At 55.2% G+C, this 27,139-nt stretch overlaps 1 pseudogene; it reads left to right on the forward strand.

Annotated features, from left to right (window-relative positions):
- The first annotated feature begins 18,629 nt into the window (after positions 1–18,629).
- Positions 18,630–20,112, forward strand: LOC112935809 (5'-AMP-activated protein kinase subunit gamma-1-like; annotated as a pseudogene).
- The last annotated feature ends 7,027 nt before the right edge of the window (positions 20,113–27,139 follow it).

Below are 27,139 nucleotides of genomic sequence, written 5' to 3' on the forward strand. Positions count from 1 at the left end.
CCACGACTTGTGTCTCTGTGCGCGGCCTTGTGCCCTGGAAAGCCCATCACGCTCTGCAAAGCCTCCCAAGCCCACACTGTCCCTTCTCCCTCCAGGCTGTCTACTTGCTCCGACGTCCTCATGCCCTGCAAGTGACTTGACGGCCAGCTTTGTATCATGGGCATCAGGCAGAACAGATGAACGAACAAATGAAAGGTTCCGTAGGGAGGACAGCAATTGGGCCGAGGTACCCGGAGGCAGGCCTGGGGTCGACAATTGGAACACGTAACCGTGCACACGTTTCCCCTTACGTTACAAAGCTCCCCACGTGCTGAGAAAGGGATCTCGCTTCTTAATTGGAATTCTTCGTACTTCTTGGCTCCTTTGTCATCCAAGATTAATATTTATCTGAATAATCATTTTCAAATAAGATAAAAAGCAATAGTTCAAGCCTGAGCCTTCCAGACACGTGTAGGAAACTGCAGGTTTTTGAAGCCATTCATCAAACCCACGCTGGCTTGAGGCGAGTGGGAGAAGAGTTCCCGAGCTGGACTCATCCACTGGCTCGCCGTCGTCCACGCGCCCTCGTGCTCGGTGAGTAAGAGAACATGGGGGGTGGGTGGCTCAGAGTCGCTGGACGCCTAGTGGACATGGGGGCTCCCGGGGACGGCTTGTCCCATTGTGCACCCATTGCTTATCTCCAGGGCTTGTAGGATAACATCTCAGGACACGCCCGCCACCAGGAAGTCCAGCTTTCATGGTTTCGGCCTGGAAAATTCTTCGTAATGTGTGCATTTGAGAAGATCCTACTCCCGTCCAACACCTCCGAGGAAAGCCTTTCTTCCCTCTTGGCCCACATTCAAAGCAGTGACCCTTCATTTGATGTTTAATGGCTCTAAATGGGTTTGTTCATTAGGGCCGGGCTGATTGAACCTTGTGCTGGTTTGGAGGAACGTGCCCTTTGCCGATTTGGCACCTAACCCGCATCAGGGCTTCTTGTAAATATCATTAAGTGTGTGTCCCCGTGTCGACTTCTCCATGGATTGCGCATAATTGCACAGTTAACAGCGTATTTTTCACCTTGTGGAGAAGTACCGGCATGCATGTTCTAAGATTTTTAAGGATATATATATATTTTTTTTTAAGATATAAACACTCATTTGGAAGAATGTTCCATATTAGGAGACTAGCCAAGAAGACCTCATCTCTGGGGAGGTGTTTGAAACCCAAGTTCAGTAATGAGTTTCGAGTTCAAAGTTGGGCGACTCTTCTTCTCGCTAACGGTGTTGTGCAGCCCCAGGCTCTGCAGGTGGCTGCTACGGCCCCGCTGAACTGGAAGCACCTGTTCCCTTAGGAGAGCGTCATCCGTCAGCCCCTCTCTACTTGGGGTGAGTCTATTAGTGTGGGCAGAGATGATTAAGACCACAATAAATCCAGTCATCATCACCCCTGCTCCAGAGGGGGCTAGGGGTGCAGCGGAGGAGACAGGGGGGCTGGAGGGGGTCACACCCACCTCCTCATCCCTGAGAAATATAGATCCGTGTTCAGGGAGGCCTCTAAGGAAGCTCACTTGGTCAGGACAAGCAGCCCTGTGAGAACACATACACGTCATTTACTGTAATTTGTCTCTTTTCAAATAGGCTCCGGTCTGGGATGGAAATAGCAGCGTCCAAATGATTTCCCCCATGGTGGGGGCAGGGGGGTGGGGATCATCATCAAAGAACCGGGATTGTGGCCCAGAAATTGCCACTTCCTGCCATCGTGTGCCCAAGCACTTCATCGGAGAGTCTCGCTTTGCAGAACGGCTCCAAGTGAAGGCCACCTGCTTGCTGCATCCTCACCAGATGGAGAGAGGTCGCCTCTCCTGGTGTCTGCTGGTAGAAGCCCCGATCCTGGGCATGGGGCCCCCTCTCATGACCTGATCACCTCCCAACGCCGTCACATCAGGGGCACAGCACCCTGTGGATGAGCATCCCTGTTCTGTGAGTCTTGTGGGTCTGGGTTGTGTGATCTCTGTCCCGAACGCCTCCCCTCCCTGGTACCGTTCCTCGCATGGCCTTCCTGGTGACTCCTCCAGGGCTTCACCCCCTTTGCTGGTGCCCGTAAAGATCTGACCCCTGTTTCCACAACCAAACCCTCATGTTGCAGTCGTTGTGCACCCATTGCTTATCTCCAGGGCTTTACGAGCCATAGGTGAGAAAGGGCGGTGGCCTGTGTTTGCGTCCCCAACAGACAGCTGACTGGCTCCCTTAGGGTCCAGGTGAAAACAATCCCGGGTGTAGGATGGGGCAGGGCCCATGTGAACCAGGCAGGTCTGCGTCTTGGGAAGATGGCCCTCTAGTCATCAGAGGGCATGCACGTGGGAGGAGGGGCCACACACCAGGGGTGCCTTGTGGGCCTCGCTAGCACATGTGCATTGTCCCATCTGCTCCAGGTGACAGCTGCATCATCCAAAGGACACTGACGCTTGGTCCAGGAAAGCTCCTGGGTGTAGACTCTGCAGCTGGTTAGGAGGTGGTGGAGGGGAGCCATACGCTCAGGATGTGTCCACAGCACTGCGAGCTTGGCTGGTGTCCCACTCCATCCTCATCACAGCTCCCGGACGAGACCCTAACATTCTACTTCGCCCGTGCAGACGCTGGGGCTCCAGGGTGTGGTGGTGGCTGCCGTGGGCGGAGCCAGTTCCGTCTGGGTCCCCAGCCTCAGACCCTGCTGCCTTGGCTGCTGATGCTGTGTGGCGGGGCTGAAGTGTGCGGCCGGTGCGTCTCAGGGCTTCTGTGATGGGAAGCAGTCCCCACACCACCCCCGGCCCTCAGCAGTCCCTTCATCTCTGTCCCTGCCCCACGCAGCGTGGGGTATGCCCACCCTCGCACGGCTCCATCCTCCACCCTGGACGCCTCTGTCGGTGAGGTTGGCTTTGCCGAGATGGATCTCCTTTCATGTAAAATTTAGGAAGTCTTAGCAGGGAGGGAGGGTTGACCTTTCAAACACGCATGAGCGGGCTGAGTGATGTTAAATCAGGATGAGCGCTATCTGGAGCGGAGACTCCCGTTCCCATCACCAGACGCCCCAGGGCTGAGCCGGTGTCCACGCTGCCTGAAACACCAGCAGGGGGCTCAGGGGCCCTTCCTCCCTTTAAGGCCATCCAGGGTGGCTCTGTCTTAGGCTGCTTTCTGTCCCCTGGGTGACATCTGTGGGGTGGGGGGTGGCCCCCGAGTGACGTGTCCCCTTAGAGAGAACCCCTAAGTCAATCTAAAATAAGTAGCTCTGGTTTTTCCAGACCGAGGAAGAGACACAAAGGGCATTGCTCTGCCTTAAAGTCTTCCGAATGGCGCCAGGCAGGAACGTGCACTCTGCATAACACGGGCCTCACTCACGCCGTTGACCGTGGCACCTGCTGAGAAGCCTCCATGTCCTGCCCGGGGCTCAGGTGGACACAGGGAGGGAGCTGCCGTGAGTTCCAGGAACACCAGAGAGCCGCTTGTCCACCTGCTCCCTACGCATCTGAAATGAGATGCCGGCCATGGTAGGTCCTCGAAAAACCCTGTCTGTCCTTGTGGGTGGCCTCCGTCCTGTGAGGTTCAGGGCCTGTCGATGCGTGGGGCGGGCACGGACATCCATGACACAGCCCGCTGTCACCAGCAAAGAACAGGATGGGGGATGGCCTCAGTGTAGGGTCCTCTCGGTCCTCGACTGCTTCACCGGGAAGGCCGGCTGGGGGGCCGAGGGTGATGGAGGAGCTCACCCTTTCCAGGCTTTTCTGTCTCAATCAGCGTGTGGGGCTGGGACGGAGCAGGGAGGCACCAGAGCATCCTCATCCTCCCGCCCCGTCTGTGCGTCCAGGGTGCTCCACCCCTGGCCTCCGATGTGCCTGGAGACCCAGGGGCTGTGGCTGGGGCCCCACGCCTCCTCCCCACCCTCAGCACCAAATCCCCATCCCAGACCCCGGTGCTGGAGCGGGACAAGCTGGCGGATTTGCCTCCAGTCCACGGGTGATCGACATAGACGTTCCCTGCAGTATCCTGACCCAACTGGGCAGCAGATTTTGCTGATTTTTGCTAAAAATCTGTCCCCCTGTGCCCCCACCCTCAGTACCACACCTGTGCTCCCCCGCAGGCACCACCTGTCCCCTCCCGAGCCATACAGCCCCCTGACCTCTCCCTCCAGAATGGGGTCTGGCGTCCACGGGCCGGGAGGATGCCCGCGTCTCTTCCCGCAGCTGAGATGGAAGTCAGGGTTGGTTTGGGACTCGCAGGACAGCCAGGGGTCCCCTGGGAGCACAGATAAGGAAGTGCACGGGTGCTCGGGGTCAGCAAGGCAGCGTCCCCACCCTAGCTTAAGGCCAGGTCCCCAGGGGACTCCAGGGTGAAGCCAGGGTTGGGGCTGCACTCAGGGCAGGAAGCCCCGGATCATGTCAGGACGAATCCCGCTGCCTCCGAACCTCTCCGTCCAGCTGCGGGGTCACCTTCTCCCGGGACCTGGCCCAGGGGGTGCGTGGTCCCCAGAGGAAAACCGCCCGCGGGGTCAGCCAGGACCCCGTGTCCTCCTCACATGGCTCCCTGCGGGGGCGCTGAGACCTGGGGGCCCGTCTGCGGTGCTCATGCCGGGGCTGCCCCTGCGAGCTGACGACCGGGGCTGCGGGGAGGGACCGGCCCCCCAGGGGCCTTCAGAGGCTGCCGAGGGATTGGTGTGTGCACAGCCTGCAGCTCCCGGCGGGCTCCGGAGGGAACGACGGCACGGCCCCACCAACAGGAGTGTGCGTGCATGCACACACCCAACCCACTGGCACACATTCACACATACACCTACCTGTGCACATGCACCCACACATTCATACACACTCACACCTACCCCCGCATGCACACTCACATTCATAAACACTCACATCTACCCATGCACACACCCTCACACACTGGCACACATTCACACACGCACCTACCCATGCGTGCACACTCACACATCCATACACACACCTACCCACGCATGCACACTCACACATCCATACACACACCTACCCACGCATGCATACTCACATTCATACACACTCACACCTACCCATGCACACACACATTCATGCACACTTATACTTACCCATGCATGCATGCACACTCACACAGGCACTCTCACATACACAAACCCATGCACTTACACATTTATATACACAGTCACATGCGCACATATTCATACATACAAACCCACTCACACACACATACACACTCACACCCACGCATTTGCATACTGGCATACACGCACACTCACAAGTCAGTCACACATGCACTCACACACTCTCATACATACACACTCATACTCACATGAACATACAGACACATTCACTCTCACACCTACTCTCACACGTGCTCACTCACACCCACTCACTTGCACGTGCACATACCCTTGCACTTACACACTCACACACACTCCCAGATGCACGTATTCACACACATACACACCTGTGCAGTCATCCTCACACAGCCACTCACACTCCTCCTGTCACACACTCACACACACCCACACTCACTCTCCCCCCAGAGCCTCTCCTCTGGGTCACTGCCAAACTAGAATGCGCTTCCTGGATCACTCCGTGGAGACATGACACCCTGACCCTGGCAGGGCCGTGGTGACCGCACGTGAGGCCGGGTGTCCCCCCCTCCCCAGCTTTGCCCTGCTGCTTGTTGACCTTGGACACGTCCACTAAGCTCTGTGGCCCTGAGGTTCCCCAAGGAGGCTGGTTGGGTGAGGACTTCTCAGTTTCTGTCTAGCTGGCTTCTTGTGACCCTCCACCTGCACGGAGAGCACCCCAGGGTGGGGGTTGTCTCCTCAGACCCCTGGGCTGCCTCTACCATGTGGCCTGAGGGGAAGGCTCCAGGAGATTCCCTCCTCAGTGCCTGGGTCTGCACAGGGAAGGAGGAGCCCAACGACCAGCACTCTGGTCAGGCTGCCACCCCCACCTCGACTGTGCCTCACTCGGGGTTTCCCATCTCCTCCTGCCTCTCACTTCTCCCCTTGTCACCCATCCTCCAGGCCACCACTGCCCAGTAAGTCTTCTATGGTTGCCTCTGCCCTGGAAGGGCCCTGGCTCGACCCTCACTGCGTCCTTTGTGACACCTTTGCTGGGGGCAGGTACCCACTCAGCCTACTTCCTTCCCTTGACTCACAGAAGGAAACTCCGTCTTGTGCATCCCTGGCCAGTCCACGGCTCATCAGTGGACAAGCCCACAGGAGACCCAGGTGCTGCAGTCCAGGACGGGGCCGGCCCCAGGGATGGGGACAGGGACCCATCAGACTGCAGGCCCCTGAGCCGGCGCTCAAGGTGGAGGAGCGAAAGCTCAGTACGGACTCCTCATCGCCGTTCAGAGGACAGCTGTACCATTGTTCCGGGCCTAGGGTTTATTATATTTTTATTTTTTTTAATTTAAGTTTGAAAGAGAGTTTGATATGTATATATTTTGTGCTTACTTATTATTTAGTTTTTCTTTTTTCCTCTTGGGATCATAAAGTGAAAGCATTTAAATTCATCTTTCAGGAGATAAAAGAAGCCAAACATCTTTCATCCACTTTATGCATTTTTACTAATTTTTTTTTTATAACATTTTGTACTGGCATCCTGAAGGGTGCAATTTCATGAGTCAGGAGAATAAATAACAGATAAAAATAAATGTAGTTCTCAGCAAAGGTGTGAGCTTTCCTTAGGGGTAAAAAAAAAAAAAAATGTACTAAAGAGACAGCGCCAGCACCGAGCAGGGTGGTCCTGGGATGGCGCATGGAGTCTGCGGCCTTCCAGAAGAAGCGCTGCATCCCTAGAGGAATGGGTTCCCCATTTTACCATCTGAGATGTGGTTTTGGAAGCTCTTCCAGACACTGGGGAGCCACAGGGCTCTAGGCCGACGAAGGTGACGAAGGTGACGAAGGTGACGATGGCGGCTTGGCCAAGGGAAGCATTTCTTGTGTTTCCCACGTGTGGATAATGTCATGAGCCTCTACGTACATCGTCCACTCCTATCTTCCTCATCACGGGCCGAGTGGACACAGGCGTCCCTCCCTTAGAGCGTTGCTGGAGGAGGACATGCACGTGCACACACTTGCGGGGGCCAGAGTGCCAGCAGCAGCAGCAGCCCCCATGAGGCTTGCTCCTCCAGTGGCCCCAGAGAGGCTCCGGGCCCTGAGCTCGGACGGCCCAGAACACCTTCTCACCAGGTGCTCCTAAGTGAGAAGGAGGCAGGCCCCGGGGGATGCTGCACCGTGGGCCCTGCTCGGCGCGGCCCCGGAGCAGCAGGAATGCATGTCCAAGTCGGGGCACTCAGAGTCTGCGTTACGACAGCCTCATGCGGCCTCCCAGGCCCTTCCGGAGGGCTGCGCCCCTCAGATGCGCCCGCCGCTGAGGGAGCAGGTGTGGTTCTCACTAGTGACTCGGCACCACATGGTCCGCGTCCTCCCTGCCTACGTCCACTGACTCCACCTGCAGGCTGGGGCCTCGAGGGTGGGGGGAGGGGTCGGACTCTCTCAATTTTCCTGGGTTTGGGGTCATGGATCCTGAACTGGATCATGGGGTCCAGACCCGGCTCTCCCAGAATCTCACCGGAGGTGCCTCCAAGCGCGGCCTCAAAGCTGGGCCTCTGGCCTCAGGAGCAGACTCCCTGCAGCTCCCAGGACCCCTGGGTGGAATGGTGGAGGCCCAGGGGGTCCGGCAGGCTGGCGGGGTGCAGGGGATCAGCCCAGGACCCGGGGCTGCTGAGAGGACACAGGAGGAGGGCAGGAGGGATCCCCAGGCTGATTGGGGGCAACCGCGTGGGCACCAGGTGAGGCTGAGCTCTGTGGAGGTTCACGGTCCCCACGGGCTCCTCCTCGTCAGGGACAACCCACGCCTGACAGCGCCGTGGTGCCTTTTTGAGTGCAGGCTGAAAATAGAAGTCACCGAATAAGGTAAAAGCAGACTTTGCATTCCTGCAATCCTGGAGATGGCTTGCGGGAGTGAAGCCCGCGCTCCCCGGTAGTGACACCACGAGGAAAAGAACCTGCTCCACAAGGAGCACGAGGCCTGCGACCAGGCCCCCACCTGTGTCCAAGGCTGGCCAGGGTCCTGGGGAGGTGCCAGGTGGGAGCTGCAGCTGCGTGTGTGTGTGTGTGTGTGTGTGTGTGTGTAGGGCGCTTTATGAGGTTATGGGATCCCCGGCATCACAAGAAGCATCATGGGGACCAGGACTGCAGACACAGGCAGGTGTAGGCAGGTGCGGGGGGACAGCAGTACTGAGGGGTCCCTGTGCTGGCAAGAGGGGTGATCTGAGGACCCCCAAGGTGCAGCAGAGGTCTGCGATGGCCCCTTGACCCTGGGGGCAGCAGGGTGAGGACCCAGGGGCTCGCATAGCTGATGGAGGTGTGGTGGGAGGAGGGGATCCTCAGAAGAGCAGAGGACCAGCCTGGCTTGCAGGGACACATCAAAGGTCGGCAGGCCAGAAAGTGAAGCCCCACCTGCGGAGCCCCCCCAGGACAGCGGCCATCTAGACACAAGGTGTTAGGGGCATGAGGCTGGGCCTGACTCTGCTGAGCCAGGAGGACCGGGGTCTGGGCGAGCTCCCTACTCCCACCGAGGGGGAGCATCCGGAGGAGAGGGGCGGTGCTGCGGGGGGACGTTCCCGAACTGACCCACTGGGGGCCCATCGTGACGGGGCTGTAGCCCCGAGATTGCACAAAGGTACACACCCCACCCTTGTGCACATCCACCCTTCCAGAACCGGTGTCCACAGCCTGAGAGGCAAGCGGCCACAGTCATGGGAGAGGACACATGTCACACAGTCATTCCTTCCCACTCAGCTCTTGATCTGGAGACGAGGTGGACTGGAGGCTCCTCTTACCCTGGGAGTCCTTGGCCATCTGCTGAGCCCCCTGGAGCCCCTGTGAGAATGGGGTGCTCCCTCCCTCTGGTGCCACCAACAAAGGGTCTCAGGCCAGGGGTGCTCAGTGCACTGCACACAGGGCCGTGGGGGAACCTTCCCTACCCCTGTATGTAGATGGCGTGAGGCTCCCACCGAAGCCCTGACTGCCCCCGCCTGGACCCCTGTCCCTATCCTGACTTCCAGGCTGCATCAGTTTGGGGGGTTATGTGTTCCTGCCGATGCCACGTGTTCATCCAGCTGTGCGGATAAAACAACCTCCCTTACCAGGGTTTTTACCTGTTTGCTTTTGAATTTGCTCTTTGATTGGAATGAGGCAATGAACTTCCGTTAGCAGGTGCCTGGACTCTTGGCATGAGCTGTGTCCCTCCACCCAGAGCAGGATTTCCAGGTACTTGTGGAAGGAAGGAGGCTCCCGGAGGCGGAGTGCACTCCCTGTGGACGTGCGCTTCCACCCTGCTGTGCGCAGGTCTGAGAACCCACGGGACACACATGGGAAAGTGCATCTCCCTCGGTGGGTGGCAGGTGGGGGAAGCGGTGGCCACTGCCTTTGCCAGCGAGGGTGAGGCCCAGAGCTGGGAACTCGGCGGTACCTGCGGTCCGAGGCGCCTGTTTGGAGGGCCCTGTGCCCACGCCCCGCTGCAGCTCCTGCGGGTGCCTGGCAGGGTTGGGCTTTCTGTGCAGACCCCGATGCCACGGCGGCATGGGCCTGTGGGTGGTTTCCAGGGGAACGTGCCCCCCAGCCTGGCGGGCCTCCTGGCAGCACCCCACCAGCACCAGCCACTGCTCCAAAGAGCTGGGGCCACCTCCACAGAGGCCTGCAGGCTGGAGAGGTGGAGGGAGGGGCTTTGCCGAGGGGGGCTGAGGCTCAGCCGGGCACAGGGGCCGCCCTGGGGAAGCCGGGAGCACCCCAGCACCGGCTCGAGCACAAGCATCCTCGTCCCAGGTGCTTCCCGTGGATGTGGGACCCTGTCCTGAGTGGCTTGGACGTGGCAGGGTGTCGGGGCTGTTGGAAAGACCCGGTACCAGGAATGCGGACTGTGGCCTTTACAGATGGGCGCTGCCATCGGGGAGGAGGATCGGGCCCTCAGATGCTCGCGCAGGGTAACCAGCCTGGCCTGGGTGCGGCCCCGGTGCCCGGCTCTCCTCCTGCCGCCTGGTCTCCCGGGGGGGGGCGGGGAGTGAGGGGGTGGGGGCTGTGCCGCAGGGACAGGGCCGTCAGCTCCAGCTCAGGCGGGTGGATGGAGCCTCGATGGGGACGAACACCCCAGGCAGGCGACCTGCCCCGACCTTCCCTTCCCAAGGTCCTTCGGTGGCCGAGCAGCAGACCTGAGCCGGGCGCCCCTTCAGTGCGGCCCTCCCCTCCCACGCAGCCCACCTCCGGCCTCCTGAGGAGCCGCGGCTCCTGGTGCGCGAGGCTGACACGGCACGGGGTTCCCCAGGGACTGTGCACTCTTGCTCTCCTCCCCGCCCCAGCACAGACCTCCCAGCCTGGAATCTGGGTGCAGCGTGCATGGTGTGCACATGTATGTGTGACACACTTGGGTGCCACACTCCCCACGCAGCACCGACCCTGGGCTGCCGTCTCCTGCACTCCGGCCACCCTGCACCCCGTCTTCCCTGGCCCCGGCTCACCATGGAAAGTCCTGGAGCACCAAGCCGGTTGCTGGGGGCCTGGGGGCCGGGACTACAGGCCTCCCTGCCCCATCCACTCTGCTCCACCAGCCCTGGCCCTTGACTTCCCGCCAGCCCGGGTCCGGGGGAAGCCGGTTCTGGCCCAGGTCTCACATCCCCACCCTTGGCTCTCCCCCATTTCCGTCTCTGCCCCTGCCCTCAGGCGAGGGACCCACTCTGCTCCGCGTGGTTCAGCCTTTGCTCTTTTCCCCGTGGCTGGCCCTCACCCGTGCTGCAGGGCCGCGTGTCCTCGGCAGGCCAGCCCTGGAGGGTCCCCCAGCCCGGAGCTTGTCCCTGTGAGCCCCCAGGAGGCTGGTCATCTGGAGGGAGCTCCCTGCCGAGGGGCCAGCAGGACCATTTCCTGCATCCGCCCCCATCCAAGATGCCTCCTGCTGCAGGACACTTAGATTTTCACAATGCAGCTCAGTCGGTTCCCCTCTTCAGGGTGATTTCATGTGAACGTGTGGGGTGGAGGGTGGGGGGGTCAGTCCGGGAGGCCCGGGCAGGCCGAGGAGGCCGCGGACTGTGAGCTGTCCTTGCCAGGTGAGCAGCGGGGAGCGGGCGGGACACAGCTAGCAGTGGGGAGGGGAGGTGGGTCTCCCAGAGGCTGTGGGGCAGCAGAGCTCTGGTGGCTCTTACTCCTGGAGGACGGCAGGACCCGCCTCTCGGGACAGACACACACGGGGGAGGGGTCCCCAGGGCAAGGGCTCACCCCTCGACCCTGCCCGGCCTCCACCTCCTCTCCAAGGAGACATCCTGGTGCTCTGCCTGCTGCCTTCCACGCATGCTTGGGGCCCACAAAGCGCAATCACACGTATCCTCTTCATTTGAACCGACGCCGGCATGCTCTGCCCATCGTTCCCCGCCCCACTCAGGGTTTATTGGAGAGATTTTCCTTTTCAATAAATATGATGCTCTTTTTTTTCTTTTTTTTTAGACTTATTTTTTTAATAAGTCTTTTTTTTTTTAATTTTATTTATTTATAATAGTCACAGAGAGAGAGAGAGAGAGAGAGAGAGGCAGAGACATAGGCAGAGGGAGAAGCAGGCTCCATGCACCGGGAGCCCGATGTGGGATTCGATCCCGGGTCTCCAGGATCGCGCCCTGGGCCAAAGGCAGGCGCCAAACCGCTGCGCCACCCAGGGATCCCTTTTTTTTTCTTTTTAATTAATGATGTGGTGTTGCAGCGTAGGATGGCGGACAGCCCCGGCCAGCGGGCCTCCCCAGGGACCCAGGCTTCTCCCCTGCGCTCCCCATGGTCGTGGGCTCCTGCGTGGAGGTGGGGCCGTTGCGGGATCGATGCCCACGCAGCACTGCTGAGTCGCAGGTCAGACCTCAGCACTCGCAAGTGTTGGGGGGCCTGGCTGTGACCCCCCTCTGTGACACGGGACCCCCTCCTGTGAGGTGCCCGCGGGCTCACATCCAGCGGTGCCTGTGGGTCTGGGTTTTCTTTTGTTTCTATTTTCCTAGTTCAAAACAGTAAGGCCCTAATTGATTAGTGGATAATCGGGAGGTTTTCCATTTGCTTAACTGACACCTGTACATCCTTTTTTGGCCAAATCTGTATTCGTGTCTTTTAATTACCCTTCTATTGAATGGTTAGTAGTTTTCTTGGTGATTTGATGACTATCATTACATTTTATGAAAATCGCCCCTTCGTAATAAGAGTCCTACCTACGCCTGTGTTTCTGCAGAGACCGAACACAGGGATCCATAGTTTACAACCTCCGTCTACTGGCTTTCTTCAAATTGTGCTTTTTTCCATGCTATTTAAAATATCAAAAAATTTACTAGAATTCATTTTTTCTCTTTTAGTTTTTGGTTTTAGAAAAGGCTTCCTTACTCCAAAATTATTTCAAGAAACTTCCAGTGAGCCTTAAAATACTTGTGGTAGATGGGATTACATAGAAGTGTTGATGTGGAGGCCCCTGGGCCAGACACTGCCTGAGGGAACCATGCGTGACTCAGGGCCTGAGGCGGGAGCAGGGAGGAGAGGAAAGGAGTGGGGAGGTGAGGGGAGGGGAGGGGAGGGGAGGGGAGAGGAGGGGAGGAGGGGGGAGCAGAGAGACAGGATGGGGGGCGAGTCCCGCAGCCCTGACCCCACGGCCAGGCTGGGGTCTCCAGGGAGGCCGGGGCGAGCCCTGTGACCGGGGGCAGGAGTCCCCTTGCCCGCGTCGCCTCCTCGGAGTGTGGCTGTGACCTCGCCCTGCCACCCGCCGAGCCCCCACGCGCTGAGCCTTGAGTGAGGGGCAAACCGAGGTCCTCATCACGTTTCGACAAAGCTGCAGCGTCGTGTGGGCGCTGACTGCCTCCCCCATGTTTTTTCTCCCGAATTTTGAAATGATGCTTCCCTCGCGCGTTAAGTCCCCGCGTGCGCTTGGGCGGCTCCGCACGGTGCCTCACCTTCAGGCGCCGCGGCCCCTAAGTAACGCAGATTCCGGCTCTGCCCTCTTTCTTGCTGGTTTATGAAGATAGTTCCACTGGAGATCACGCACACACCTGTGCACACGCATGCACACCTGCACGCAGCGCACGCGGGAGGTACAAATACGCAAATGTACCAGAAGCCGTGTGCGCACCAGCGAGGTCCCCTCAGCTCACAGGTGCGCTGGGTCCGGACGTGTGAAGCCTGGATGTGTCTACGCTGCCTCTCTAAGGCCATATATGACTTTCCGTTTGTTCCAAGATTTGGGGTGGATTCCTTAGAACTGCTTAATGCTCCCTCTTCTTTACATAATATTGCACATTTCTATTTTGGTTTATTCGCACACACTTTTATGATTTTATGTTCCCAATATAAATAGAATATTTTCTTTAATTGTATCTGTCTATACTTTTGAGATACGAATTTTTGACATGTCAAAATGATCCGTCTTAGCACACCCACGTAGACATAGGAAAGACTTTGGAAAGTCATGAGGGAAATTACAGGAACGAGAGAGCAGACATAAAATTATGGAAAGACAGAAATAGAAGGCGGGCTAGTGGGGATGTCAGTGGGGGAGACTCCGTCTGCAGGGACGGAGAGACCGGAATTCCTGGTGGCAGAGGCACATCGAGGAGCAAGGACATCGTCGCAGGAGCCGCAGGGAGTGGGGTGGGTGTAAGCGGGTGGCTCCGGGGATGTCCGCGTCACCCCCCACCCCTGCGGACTAGCCTGTCCCCAGTGTGCGGGCCATCCTCCCACCGGCCCTGAGAAGCAGGCGCATCCCATCAGCGGCGAGCCACTTGCTCCCCCCGGACTTCATCTTGAAAAAGACAGAAGAGGGGACCCCTGGGTGGCTCAGCGGTTTGGCACCTGCCTTGGGCCTGGGACGTGACCCCAGGATCCCAGGATCGAGTCCCACATCAGGCTCCCTGCATGGAGTCTGCTTCTCCCTCTGCCTGGGTCTCTGCCTCTCTGTCTCTCATGAATAACTAAATAAAATCTTTAAAAAAAGAAAAAAAAAAAAAGACAGAACAACTGGGAAGCCAGTTCCCGACGGCCTCGGTTCAAGCTGGAAGGTGGAGGTGACACAGAGGGTGCAGGAGAGGGAGAAAACGGGGAATTCGGAGCAGGACGGTCGGAGGGAAAGCTGCGGCTGCAGCACAGGGTTTCGGAGACAAGAGCACGGGGAGGCCCGCGCCAGGCCGCACGTGGACCGCAGGTGCCCGCATCTCCGAAGCGCGCATGGAGAAATGTGCAGAACAAGGCAGGGACCGTGGCCTCGCAAGGAAAGCTTCCAGAAGAGCAACGCTGAGGCCTCACTACTCAAGGTTCGGGCACAGGCTCTAGAAGAGGGAAAAGCGAAGGCAGACAGAGCGAACAGCAGGGCTTTGTGTGCCCAGCACAGTCTCACCTGAGGACGTGGGAGCCCTGCTTGGTGCAGGGAGACGTCCAGATGTGTGTCCTACGAAAATAACTCGACAAGCAACATCCGAGGGCAGACGAAACCGTGTTTGAAGGGTTTTGTGAACCGCGAGGCACCACCGGCGGGTCAGGAGGCACATCTGTGATTGCGCAGTGGGCTCCGTCCGTCCCCGGCTTCCCCGCCTCTGATCTCGGTCCTGTGACCCACCGCTCCCGAGGGTGCTGAGGACAGAAAGGCCATCGTGGCCGCAGTTGCAGTTTCGGGAAGAGTGGCGTCCTCGCGTGGTCAGGATAGAGGGCCTGACAGCCCGTGTGCCCGGGAGGGATGAGGCTTTCACAGCAGTGAAGCACCTTTCTGGGTCGCGGACGTGACGGCATCCTCCCTACACTGATGTTCTGAAAATCCTGTTTGTCTCCTTTTGTTTCTGTTTTCTCAAGGTGCAGAACAATTTTTTAAAATTTTAATTTATTTAAAAAATCATATTTACTTATTCATGAGAGACATAGAGAAAGAGGCAGAGACACAGGCAGAGGGAGAAGCAGGCTCCCTGCGGGGACCCCGATGTGGGACTCGATCCCGGGATCCCGGGGTCACAACCTGAACTGAAGGCAGATGCTCAACCGCTGAGCAACCCCGGGGTCCCCTACAGAATGATTTTAAACCTAATTGTCCCTTTCGTAGAGAATGTGGGTCTGTTGTCATAGCATGGGGCTGTGGAGTGCGTGACTCAGACGGCGAGCCTGCCCTGCCCCTCCACCTCTACTCCCCCCCACCCACCCCAAGTTTACCCCAGGGCAGCTCGTGTCCCCGCTCCGGGCTCTTACTTTGTTTCTCTCTCTCTGAATTTCTGAGTCATATCACCATGTGGCTCTAGCTCGGTGTTTTGGTCCATGGGTGACAACAGAGCATCCCCACCCGCCCTCACCCCAGCACGTGCACACCTCCGTCTTCCTCCATCCCGTGATCCTGGCCACACGGCGGCGTGGGGCCAGTTGGCGCTCTGCGTACTTGCTACCATCACGAAGCTACTGCAGGGCGCCGTGCTCGCCTTGCCTGTTGGCGGTGGCTTGTCTGCCTCGGAGTCGATGTCTCCTTTTGTTGCTTCACATATGACCTCGAAACCCCAGCAGACCCCTCAGATGACGGGGAAGCCAAGCGCCACGATGTCACAGCAGATGCACCAGCGCATCGCTAGGATTCATTCTGGGCCCCTCCCCATGCACCAGTGTCACCTGAGGCTTCTCTGACTTGCTCTTATGCTCGTCTCTATTCTCCTGTGGATTACCCCCATGTTCTCTTGGAGCTCATCCTGGGAAAAATAAGGAGTCGCTCTGTCATCCAGCAAATATTTATCAAAACTGTAGTAGGAAATGAGCAGTGTTCTGGGGGCCAAGCATATGTATTTATTTATTTATTTTTATTTTTTTGTAAGATTTTATTTATTCCTGAGAGACACAGAGAGAGAGGCAGAGACACAGGCAGAGGGAGAAACAGGCTTTCTGAGGGGAGCCCGATGTGGGACTCGATCCTGGGACCCTGGGGTCACGCCCTGGGCTGAAGGTAGACGCTCCACTGCTGAGCCCGCCAGGCATCCCAAGCATATGTATTTAAAAACAAATGTCATAAAGGTTCATAATGAAGCCAGCACCTGCACTCGCCACCCTTCTCAGGACACAGAGCATGAGAGAGAACATTCCCCATGTGCTTCTTCCCCGTCCCAGTTCTAGCCCCGCCAAGGTGTCAACTAGTCTGATTTTGTTTTTACCATCCTCTTGATTACCTTCATCACTTTGCCGAATCAGTACACATTCCTAAGTGATGGGTTGTGTGCAGGTGACACAGCAGCGCTGTCCTTCCGAGATCTTCTGTGATTTGCTCTGTCCCCTGAGAGGGACATGACTGCCATTGCCTGGGGTTCTTGCTCCACGTGGCACAGAATCTTCCAGTAAACGGTGGATTCCTTCATCCCCTCATTGACACTTGGGCAGCTTCCAAATTTTACACGATTACACTTTTTTTTTTTTTTTTTGTCCAGGGGCATATCATTAGAGTGTTTTCACAGGGTTGTAGGTCATGAATACGTTTGATCGTTGGTTTTTACAAAATGAAGTGTAATCATTTGTTCACTACTGACGTGTTTGACACAAGCAGAGCTGAGGTGAATCTACGGTTTCCTATATTTGTCTACAAATGTCAACTTCTTAAAAAAAAACGTAATTACCTTTGCTTCAAATGTATATTCAACCTAAATTCTCCTTTTCCTGGTTATTAATCGGGTGTCGTGTTGACTCACAGGCTGCTGTTGCGTGAAATGCTTATTGATATGTTCTGCTTCTTGGGGTTGTTTTCAAACTGTTGAGATTCAAAAAGACTTCTTTGGTTTCATATTTTGAATGTGGACAGCCACAGGAATTGCAAATATGTTTTGTGGGTTGAGTTGGCCCCCTCCTTTGCGGACTGTGATGAAAAGTTATTTTCTTTTTATGGTTTGTAGTGTCATTATTTTTAGTTTCTGGTTGAGGCGTCGCTGACATATAAGGCTGTGTAAGCCCCAGGTGCCTGTTTGCAGTTACTCACTTAAGAACACTCTTCCAAGTATTCTCTGATAGCTTTTCCTAAGCGTTTGAAGGGTGTCCTTCACGTCCACATGTCTAGAGCACCTGCGCACGCGGATCGACGCAGAGACCCGGTTTTCTTACGGTTTCCAATGGTCACTGGTTGAGCTGGTGCAGCTCACTAAGCAGCGATTCTCTGTGCTCATCTGCAAAGTCTGCTCTTGCATGTCAGGTGGCCGCAGGCCCCGTGCACTGACAACGGGCACCCGTATCGTGTACATGGCTGGACATTAAATTCTAGTCTCTTGTTCTTTCTTTGGGAGGAATTTGCTTTCATCGTGGTGTGTGCTACTGTTGAAAAGTCTTATGCCAGGAGATTTCTTTCCCCTTTTAGAAGACTTACTCGTTTAGCGTGTGTTTTCAAAATTGTTTATTTTAAAATTCAGTGAATCTTATTACAGTGCATTTCAGAACTAACTCTTCATCAGTTTTTCCATTTTTCCCCTGAAATATGAGGTGCCCTGTTAAAATGTAGATTAAAGACTCCTTTAATGTCTAAAAAAACGTTTTGAATCACCTCCCTAAATGTTCTCAAAGACATTATTTCGATTCTTTTTTTGTAGTCACCACTTATCTGTATGTTGGGACGAGTCTTTTCTGCCTCCCACACCTGTGAGTTTTCTCTCTGTTTCTGAACTCTTTGGTTTTCATTTTTTTGTCCTCCTCCTGCCCTAAACTATTTTTAGCCATTCTCATTCATTTATTTATTTAATGAATGCTTATTGAATTTTACTCTGTGTCAAGGGGCGTTCTATCAGCAAAGGTAGGGCAGCAAGCAGCCCTGCCAATATTCCTGCTTTTATGGTGATTAATCTTAACAAGGGAGGCAGACAATAAGCAACAAATGCGTTATGCAAATTCAGGTCGATTAATTCCATTCAGACAAATGAAAGAGGGAGGACATGGAGGGTGATGGGGAATCTCTTTGGAAGGATGGTCAGGCAAAGCTTCTCTGAGATGCTAACAGGTAGCAAAACCCCAGGAACTGAGAAGATGTTGGGTATCGGACAAGGAATGTGCACCGGGGGCCTGGGTAGGAATGGGCTGGGGCTGCATGTGGAACCCAGCCAGGCTGCTGGTGTGGCTGGGGGTCATGATGTGAGGGCACTGATGCTAAGGCCGCTGTGAGGACACAATACCAGCACCGAGTATTTATTTTACATGAGTCCAAAATGCAGATATCCTATTTGAAGTATTCAAAAATCATTAAAAAATGGAAACTAAATAATATACTTAAACACCAGAAATGATAAAACATTAAAAAACATCAGATGAATACAAAATTTAAAAATATACAAGTGAAGGGGCCCCTGGGTAGCTCAGTCGGTGATACATCCACCTCTTGATTTCAGCTCAGGGTATGATCTCAAGGTCGTGAGATGGAACCTGTGTCAGGCTCTGCATTGGGCATGGGGCCTGCTTGTCCCTCGTCTTCTATCTCTGCCCTTCTGTAAATTATTAGGAGAAAAATGAACACGATTAAATTATTTGAGAGAAACACTACAGGTGATAAAATTAATCATAAAAACGAACATGTATCTAGTTCTTGAAAATGCAATCCCAGCCTGTGCCGCTCCCAGAGAGCTTCCTAAGGCAAGCGAAACTAGTCAGAGCCTCTTGAAATGGAGACGGTCGCTTCTTCAGGTAGCTCCCCCTCTCCAGAAAATGAGCATCTTCAAGAGACCCCAGAATCCAACAGTAGTGTGTATCCTTTCTTCAGGAGGTTTCATTGCTGCTGTGGCCTGATCCCCACCAGCTCCAAATCAGTGGTATTGGATATGTCCCTGCAGGTGGAGGAAGCTTCCTTTGCTTCAGCGACTAGTGGTGTCCGAGCTGCCCCTTAGAGGGATTGTAAGATGCAAAGTTTTGTGGGCATGCTGACCATCATCAATACCCTGCACCGCTGCCGTAAATCAGCCTTGGTACAGATCTACCAGCTGTGTCTATAGCTGCAATGTCTACAAGAGCCAAGCTGTGGGAGGAGCCACGATGTCCTTCAACAGATGAATGGATAAGGACACATGGTCTACATATACAATGGAACATTCCTCAGCCATCAGAAAGGACAAATACCCACCATTTGCTTCGACATGGATGGACCTGGAGGGTATGATGCTGAGTGAAGTAAGTCCATCGGAGAAGGACGATCATCATATGGTCTCACTCATTGGTGGAATATAAGAAATAGTGAAAGGGATTATAAGGAGGGGAACCGAGTGGGAAAAATTAGAGCAGAAGACAAACCGTGAGCGACCCCTAACTCTGGGAAACAAAGCATTATGGAAGGGGAGGTTGGTGGAGGGAAGGGGGTGACTGGGTGGCAGGCACTGAGGAGGGCATGTGATGGGATGAGCACTGGGTGTTCTACTATATGTTGGCAAATTGAATTTAAATTTTAAAAAATTAAAAAAACATCTATGAGCTCAAACAACACAAGTCAGAAACTCAGAGGAAGGTGTACCAACAAGTCTCCTTCAAACGTCTTGTCTGCATTTTTCCTAATGCTACCTCGTCTGATGCTGTCTCTTCATCAGCTCGGAACAAGATCCACAGGCTGCCAGTTGTTGACCCAGAGTCAGGCAACACTTTGTACATCCTCACCCCCAAGAGCCTCCCCAAGTTCCCCAAGTTTATAATGGAGTTCCCCAAACCAGAGTTCATGTCCAAGCCTCTAGAAGAGCTACAGATTGGCACCTCCGCCCATGTTGCTACGGCCTGCACCACCACCCCTGTCTGTGTGGCTCTGGGCATCTTTGTACAACACCAGGTAGACTGGAAAGGCCGTGTGGTGGACGTCCGCTCTAAGTTTGATGCCGTCGGTCTGGCAGTCGAAAAGACCTACATCAACCTAGACGTGTCTGTGGCCCAAGCCCTGCAACATCGATCACATTCTGTGTATTTAATTTAAATGCTCCCATCACTTTGAGGGTGTCCTCGAGGCCTACCTGTGTGAGACTCTGGAGAGAGACCACCATCCATGTACAGGCTGGGGGACGCCGAGGTCACCGACTCATAGTGGTAGATGGGGGTGATGGGGTCAAGGGGATTGTAGCGCCGCCTGACATCCTGCGGGCCCTGGTGCTCATGGGAGGAGAGAAGCCCTGAGCTGGGGGTGGCATTGGGCAGCACTGGGGGACATGCCCCCCACCCCCCGCTGCCTGCCCAAGGAACCACAGAGGAAACCTTGAGGGAACCGTGAGTCTGTTCCCCAGTTGGGAGCCAGAGAGCCCGTTAGGGGAGGAAGGAGAAGGGGATTTTGGCTCTCCTATCCTCACCATACAGCCCGCCCGGCCCTCTTGGGTATAGTAGCCTCCCTACTGGGTGAATGATGGGCCGAGTGCCAATCAGGCAAATTCTCATCCCCAAGAGACCCCCAGACCTCACCCAGCCGTTGCCTCTGTCTCCATCCACGACTCCTGAGATGACAGCACAACAAAACTCTTCCTAATGGTATTTTTACTCGTCCTGTTTCATGCTGTTGGCAGGAGGCTGCGCCCATGTCGTGACACTTCTTCCCATCCTGGGAGCGAGGAGGATTGCAGGGAGGAGGGACAAAGGGAGGTGGGGCTTGCTGGAGGAGGAGGGCAGAGTGATTAGCTGAGATTACTGCTTTTCATGGCAAACTTCATTAAAATGACAGGACCTCTTAAAAAATAATAAAATACAATCACAGAAAACAGTATTTGTCATTGATTTCATGAGGTCAACATATACACATTTTTTTGGTGCGAATCTTTCCATCTGTTGAAAACCCCTTTCTGACTCAGGGTAACAGCAAAGGGAATCTTTACGTTCAAATACCCCGTTCTTCATTTGGTAATTTTGAGGTTGTTTTGACAAACTGTTTTTTGTACTTCTTTCTCTCTTTTTTTTTTTTTTTGCAAGGGCTGGTTTCTTTTTTATTGATGGCGTGATATTTCTAGTCTGTGTCTATCTTGGTTTCTGTCCCGGAAAGATGAAGATTCTCCATCATCACTGTATCGATTCCAATTCGGTCATGTCTCTATCCCATTTCTCTGAGATGCCTTTGAACGTCCGGAGGAGGCTTTGTGCAAACAGAAGCGTTGCGACGCTGCTCTTGACACGGACAGACTAACCCCGCCTGAACCTGCGGGCCGTGCATTTGTTTCCTCTTGGTGCCGATGCTGGATGACTAAATCATTGATCTTGATCTCAAGATATAAATTATTCAACTGAAATGATACTTTTGTCATGGTTAAGATGGAAGCATTGGTACCCAGCCCCTCCAACATGCACAGTGGAGCTCTGGGACCCCAGAGAGGCCGGTGAGGAGGAAAGAGCTCATGTGGGACCCACGGCTGGGGGAGGGTGCGGGGCTTTGCTAGGGCTTGCAGGGGTTTCAAGGTGGAGGAATGATGACATCGATGCACTGTGTAGGGAACGGGCTGCCAGTGGGATGCAGGAAGGGAGGCAGGCCTGGAATGCAGCGCGAAACGATGGGACGTGCTCGGAGTCAGCACACCTGTGGGTCGCCCTCTGGGTGGAAACTGGATAAGAACCATTTGCGCAGGTAAATGAGGAGGAGGAGGAGAAGAGAAGGTTCTGAGGGGTTTGCTGCAGCAATTCAGGGACTCTTGCAGTGAGGACGAAAGGACAGGGGAAGATTCGAAGAGGTACCTGGAGAGTTTGGGCTTGCGGGTGTGGAATTTGTATTTATTTATTTGTTTGTTTATTTTTTAGAGAGAGAGGAGGGCGTTGAGGGGCCAAAAAAAAGAGAATCTCAAGCAGACTCCACGCTCAGTGCAGAACCTGATGCAGAACTGGATCTCGGGACCCCGAGACTGTGACCTGAGCCGGAATCAAGAGTCAGACGCTCAGCTGACTGAGCCCCCACACGCCCCAAGGGTGCGGAGTTCGTAAGGCCAGTTAGACCAGCAGGGCAGAGGGAGAGGGAGCTACTGGAGGAGGAAGGGATGGGTCACGGAAACTCGGGTTCTATTGCAGGACCCGCTGAGAGCTCCCCGGAGACAGGACGCAGAGACGGGCCGGACCGGGAAAGCAACAGGAGCACGAGCAGGAGCAGGAAAGGTGCGGAAGGAGAGCACGGGGGACGGGCGTGCTCCGATGGCCTGCAGGCCGGAGCAGGACACGGGGAGGGCGGGCTGCACGACGGCAATCGGATTCCGGCCCCGCAGGGAGCCAAGGCCTGGTCTGACCGCCAGAGGCTGCCGCTGTCATGGTCAAGGTGATGACAGGGACAGTCCAGGAGACACTCAGGAGAGACAGCAGGGAGACAGAGGGCCACAGCTGGGGCCGACGGTGCATCCGTGCGGACCTGGGGACGGGCCAGACGGAGGGCAGCCCGGTGGATGGCCACCAGCTCTGGCCCCGACCCGTCCTTGCTGGAACTTTCTCCTCTCGCTCCGTCTGACTTCTTCTCCCTGCCCCCCCCAAGTTTTCCGAATGCCCCAGTTCCCCACGATATTTGCTTATCTTAATCTCCGATGCCTCTTTCAATGTCTCTATTCTTTTTATAATCTTTTGACTTAAACGCTTTGTCCCAAACTGTTTTTATAGGGTTTTTTTTGTATGGCCAAGCTTCCGAGCACCTGCGTTCCCAGGGATGCTCATCACGCCCTCCTCGCTGAACGACAGTCCAGGGATAAAAGTCCTATTTCCCAAATCTGAAGTTCTTCCCTTTGATGCTTTGAACACGCTGCCCCATCGTCGCCTCACACGTTCAACATGTTGTAGTAAAATTAACGCATAAAAGAGCAAAGGGAATTTCAAAGCTTGTGGAGGCAGAGAAACAGATCACCGACAAAGAACCGGGAATAAAATTGATAGATTTTTCAATGGTAACCCTGAATGCAGGAAACACATTTAGGAGATGAATTTTTGACTTTTTTTTTGATCCATCCCCGTGTTTCTATTTCTAATGTCGCCTGTGAACCATGTGGACGTGGTTCCTCTGACATTGCCGGGCTCCTCCTGGCTCTTGCTTCAGCTCACTGTTTCTGGGAAGGGGCAGGCCCCGTCCCTGTCCTCTCAGGAAGCACAGAGGATAGGGTGGTGAGTGAGCCCCAGGGGAGGGAGCCCCCCACACGTGGCCTCTGGGAGAAGAGAGTCCCCTCCCCAGCCATTGGGCATGAGCTTCCAGAGCCCTTGTTGTCTGTCCCAAGCCCACATGAGAAGTGCAGGCGTAGACTCCACCAGCTTGGGTCCAGGTCAGCTGACGCCCAGGCAGGCTTAGCCACTCATTGGCCACCTCACAATGTCCCCCATCCCGAGTGTTTCCCACCACCCAGGGAAACCCTGCTTTGGGGGAGACCCTGCAAGTGAACCAGCAGGGAGACTAGTGGGACTCCTGCTGGCTGATGCTGCGTCCTGGGGTCAGGGGGGCGCTGACTCACACCTGGGCCCTCTCTGCACCTGCCACCTTGGAGCTGGGTGTTCCTGTGCCATCACCTGCACTCCGTGGTCATGGGCATCCTCTGCTGGGAGCTCCGCCCTCCCCCGGCTTCCACTGTATTCTGCTGGCTTGGCTCGAGCCGGACTTGGGGCTACGTAGGTCTGCTTCATCGTATGTTTTGGTTACTCTCTCTATTATTTTGGAAGAATATCACTATAAAAATCAGTATAAAATGTGCTCTTTTAAAACCAGAAGTGGGGGCACCTCAGGGGTTAAGTGTGATTCCGGAGTCCCGGGATCGAGTCCCGCATCAGGCTCCCTGCGTGGAGCCTGCTTCTCCCTCTGCCTGTCTCTGCCTCTCTCTGTGTCACTCATGAATAAATAAATACAATCTTTAAAAAAAAAAAGAAAAAGAAAAGGTGACATATAAGGGAAAGGAGGGAAATTGAGTGGGAAAAATTAGAGAGGGAGACAAACCATAAGAGACCCCTAACTCCAGGAAATGAACAAAGGGCTGCAGAAGGGGAGGTGGGCAGGGGGATGGGGTGACTGGGTGATGGGCAATGAGGAGGGCACTTGACGGGATGAGCACTGGGTGTTGTACTGTATGTTGGCAAATCGAACATCAATAAAAATAAATTTTAAAAAAATTGTAAGAGTTTAAAAAACAGGAAAAGGTGACATTCTGTATTTTGCCCACTGTACACACAAACACGAGGTGGGTGGAAGAAAGGAAGAAGGCTTTGGCTTCTGGAACACACCTGTCTGGGATATACTCAGACCCCATAAGCACAGTTGCAGCTGCTGGGTGCGTGGCACCCAAGAGCTCAGACCCAGGCCACCCAGGCCATCCGGGCCGTCTCTGCTTCCATGCCAGCAGTGGATCTGGGGAGAAGTCTCACCCCCCAGCCTCAGTCTCCTCCCTGGGAAAGGGGTGGTGGCCGTGTGGGACGGCTGGGCTGATGGTGTCACACCGTGCATGTCCTCAGCACCCGATAATTGCTTCTATTGCCTCGAATCATCGTGTAACTTTTGCTGTGGTGTTTTATGTCCCTTTGGGGACCGGTTAGGAAAATGTGTCACTTCTCAACTATAAAATTTTACAATGTACCAACTGTACAAATATTGATTCTCTGTAATAAAGGGCCAGGTCTTTGCTCCCAAGTGAAAGGGGGAGCCGGTTAATCTCCCCTGCCCCCGCGAGGCTCCCTGGGGGCTGCTCTCTGGCATGTGCCCCTCCTGGAGGGCGCGGGGGGTGGGGAACCACATGAGCAAATGGGGTAAATCACAGAACAGCCAGGTGAGGCCACTAAGCCCAAGACACTTGGAAGGTAGAAAAGCCGAGAAATATCTAGAAATTATGGCAGTTAAAGAAACGTCCACGAAGAGAGTTGGTTCATCCCTTCGGTGTTGGTTTGTTCAACAAAGTTGAGCACCTTCTGTGTACCAGGCTCTCGACCATGATGAGGATGTAGCCTCTGCCTGCGTGGATCTGACTTCTGGCCTTCTCACCTTTTATTCATGCGTATAGTCACTTCACAAATATTTGTTGTGCTCCTACTATGTGGCAGGCCGTGTCAGGGGCACGGTAGTAAACAGAATAGGTTCCTGTTGTCACAAAATGCACATTTTTAAAAAAGATTTTATTTATTCATGAGAGACACAGAGAGACAGAGGCAGAGACACAGGCAGAGGGAGAAGCAGGCTCCTTGCGGGGATCCTGATGTGGGACTCAATCCCAGGAGCCCCGGGGTCATGCCCTGAGCTGAAGGCAGATGCTCAACCGCCGAGGTACCCAGGCGCCCCACAAAAAGCACATCTTATTTGGGGATCCAATGCACCATAAAAAATAATAATACAGCGAGTCACAATCTGGCCGCTGGTGGCAGGCACACCGGACAAGGGCCTGGATGTTCAGGGGCAGGTGTGCCGTCGAAGAGCAAGGGCCTGCAGGTCTGGGGCGAGTGAGCAGGTTCAGGCAGCCAGCTTTCACGGAGCACCTACCATGTGTCAGAGCCCTCCACAGTGACCTTGGGGCTCACGGTCCGTGTGTGGAAAGGCAGGGTAAAAAAAGCAACCTCGAGCTGCTGCCGTGTGTCTCGATGGCACTCCGCCTCGGATGCTGCCTTGGTCCATCTGCGAGGCATCTTGGACATGTTGCTTCAGTTTGTCTTCCCTCCCCCAGTGTTGAGAAGCAGTCCTTAGACACAGGCCCGCCATACAGGTGGGGCCACCGAGGCTCAGAAGGGGCGAGCAGCCCAAGTAGGAGCGGGATCAGGGGCCTGAGTACCGGGATCTGGAACTCGGTGAGCCTGGCCACGGGGAGCCTCCCTGTAGGCTGGGGGGTGATGACCTCACGGTCTGGTTTGCTTGATGCGCGGGTTGGTGTGTGTGCTGCGTAAGACCACACCTCCCGCATGGAAGGTTCTGCACCTGGTTTCCAAGACAGCGGAGTCTCTGGGGCAGAGCTGCTTGTTCATCCTGGAATGGTTTCCCATCTTCCACCCAGACCGGTGTGCGTCCTGGGCACGTCCCTGCAGACGGAGTGAAGCTTCAGGTGAGAAGGGTCAGAGCCTTCCCAGGAGGCCCAGGGGACGTGCACATGCACCTGCAGAAGCGAAGCCAAGAACCAGAACTTCCCGGGCCTTTCTGAGATCCAGGTGTTGGTGACATGCACCCCAAGATGCTCCGGGGTTCAGGGGAGGGCTCCATGCTCCGAACGACATCTGAAGGCAAACACTGGGCTCGTTTCTGCTTGTCTCAGTCAAAATAGCGCAGACCTCTGAAGCAGACGCTTCCCTCATGAAGGGGTGGAGTTAGTTTTTAAAGGAGTCGCTGTGATTTTAGAGAAATTATGTACCTGCACACCTATAAGTGATGACAGCTGTGTGCCCGCAGGGCAGACACGTGTGTGTATGTGTTTGAGGGCTGAGGGCACGTATAACTGATACATTATATACATATTACTAAGAACATGTAATTATTTTCGATCATTTTTTATGCAGTTGCACCTGCACGATCCTCATTAATCGCCATGCGTTTCGGGAAGCCAAGGTCCGGCCCCTTCTCGGCAACGTGGAGCATCATCCAGTTTCCAGTTACAGGGAGAGACACCTAAGAAAGCGCCGCCTTCCTTCCCCTCTCTCGGGTTTCTCACTCTCCCTTCCTCACCCTTGTCTTCTTCCCTCCTCTCTCCTCTCCTTCTCCCCCTGCAAGCACACTTCCCCTGGTGACAGAGCAAGCCAGGCACCACACAAAGCACTCAGGATGCTGGCATGGACCCCAGCGGCTCTGCTCCCCATCCGCAGGGGATGGTGATGGACCCCCAGCATACCGGTGTTGGGTCGTGAGCTCGTGAGTTGCAGGCACTGCAGGTGCATGTGGCCAGTCATCACCTACTGGGGGGAGCGAGTCCCAGGAGGTGGTGGCCTCTACGCCAGGCTGGCGGCTTTGAGGAGCTCAGCAGGCAGGGGTGGGGGTGGGGGTACAATTACTCTCCATGTAGGACGCGACACCAGCCATCAGGCCGCTCACCCGGAGGGTCCCAGGTCCACCGGTCAACAGGAGGGTCTGGCTTCTCCACCCTAAGAGGGAAGGCCTCACTTCCCGATACTGACACTGAACAGGAGGGAAGCCGGTGCACGACTCCAGCCACGCCGCAGGAGCGTGGGGACACCCGGGAGACCTGGAGGGAAAGAAGGGAAATGGCAAAGGACTCACAGGCTCCGTTTTCTACTTTCTCACTCAACCAAAGAAAGA

Source organism: Vulpes vulpes, chromosome 16 (genome assembly GCF_048418805.1).
Source record: "Vulpes vulpes isolate BD-2025 chromosome 16, VulVul3, whole genome shotgun sequence".
NCBI lineage: Eukaryota > Metazoa > Chordata > Mammalia > Carnivora > Canidae > Vulpes > Vulpes vulpes.